The sequence below is a fragment of the Theobroma cacao genome, chromosome 4 (genome assembly GCF_000208745.1).
Source record: "Theobroma cacao cultivar B97-61/B2 chromosome 4, Criollo_cocoa_genome_V2, whole genome shotgun sequence".
Classification (NCBI taxonomy): Eukaryota; Viridiplantae; Streptophyta; class Magnoliopsida; order Malvales; family Malvaceae; genus Theobroma; species Theobroma cacao.
This window is the reverse complement of record NC_030853.1, coordinates 11,905,393-11,906,716: the sequence shown is the minus strand read 5'-3', so window position 1 is coordinate 11,906,716 and position 1,324 is coordinate 11,905,393. Positions and strand designations below refer to the sequence as shown.

Here is a 1,324-nt window from a genome sequence, read left to right as displayed (position 1 = left end):
ACATGGAGAATTTGGCCAATGATGGGTGATGGAAGAACATGAATTTTTCTTGCTTGATTTTCATGCTACACATCACCAATCAACTAAAAACACTAAAATACATTGAAATCTAACCAAATCAAGCATCGAATCTTCTCTCTCTAAATTCGGTTAGCCATGAATCCTTCATGATATCTTGTGATTCAACCATGGAAAATGCAAAAAGAATGCATGGGAAAGGTAGATCACAAGTCAAAATCAAGAAATTTTACCTTTGATTGCTTAATTACTTGAAATCCACCAATTTTCTCTTGAATTTTCACCCTAGGGTTCTTGTTCTTCCTTTTCTTCCTTTGTTCTTGCTTTGGCCGGCCATCTGAAGAGAAATGGGCTAATTTTGTGCTGATTTTTAAGCCAAATAACAAATGGATGAAAATTTGACACATGTCACCATTCCATTGGTCCATGTGTCATACTTACCCATTAAGCAATCTCTCTCCCCCACTTTCCTCAATTATCCATGATAATATTGGGTAAAATCCATGTGTTGGACAAGTGTTGGGTGGTGTAAAATTATAATTTTGCCCCTAGGGTGGTAAAATGAATATTTTGCCCTTATGCTAGGAAAAATGCCGAAATTAAATTTTTTTCACTTTTCAAACTCAAATTATGTTCTAAATAGTCAATCTTGATCAAAAACTTCTTCCAACATTCCAATTTTAACCTCGGGTGGCAAAATGACCATTTTGTCCCTAGATCATGAAAATTTCAATTTGACTTCAAATCGGTCCTCGAACTCCGAATATCCAGTTTAAGTCATTATGGGGTTTTAAAATTCTCAATTTCATCTTAAAATCTCTAGTTGGACTAGTTCGAGGCTTAATTCAACTTAATTGTATAATTTGGTACAATACCGTCTTTTAACGATTTTTGAGGTACCTAAGTAAGCGAACATGCATTCTTATGTAGGAATGGTATAATAAACATATTGTCGAGCTGGGTTTGACAATCTCTCTCCACCACTTAAATTTCCTCAATTATCCATGATAATATTGGGTAAAATCTATGTGTTGGACAAGTGTTGGGTGATGTAAAATTATAATTTTGCCCTTGGGTGGTAAAATTATAATTTTGCCATTGGGTGGCAAAATGATTATTTTACCCTTATACTCGAAAAAATGTCGAAATTAAGATTTTTCACTACCTAAACTCAAATTATACTCAAAATGATCAATCTTAGTCAAAAATTTCATCCAACACTCACATCTTAACCTCGAGTAGCGAAATGACCATTTTACCCCTAGGTCATGAAAATTCCAATTTGACTCCAAATCGGTCCTCAAAC

At 34.3% G+C, this 1,324-nt stretch overlaps 1 long non-coding RNA gene across 1 annotated transcript in view; it reads right to left on the bottom strand.

The window, feature by feature from the left end:
• Positions 1 to 271, bottom strand: part of LOC108661675 — a 10,728-nt gene extending 10,457 nt beyond the window's left edge. The window contains exon 1 of the long non-coding RNA XR_001927450.1: positions 252 to 271. This is a non-coding gene — a long non-coding RNA (uncharacterized LOC108661675). The remainder of the gene's footprint in view (positions 1 to 251) is intronic.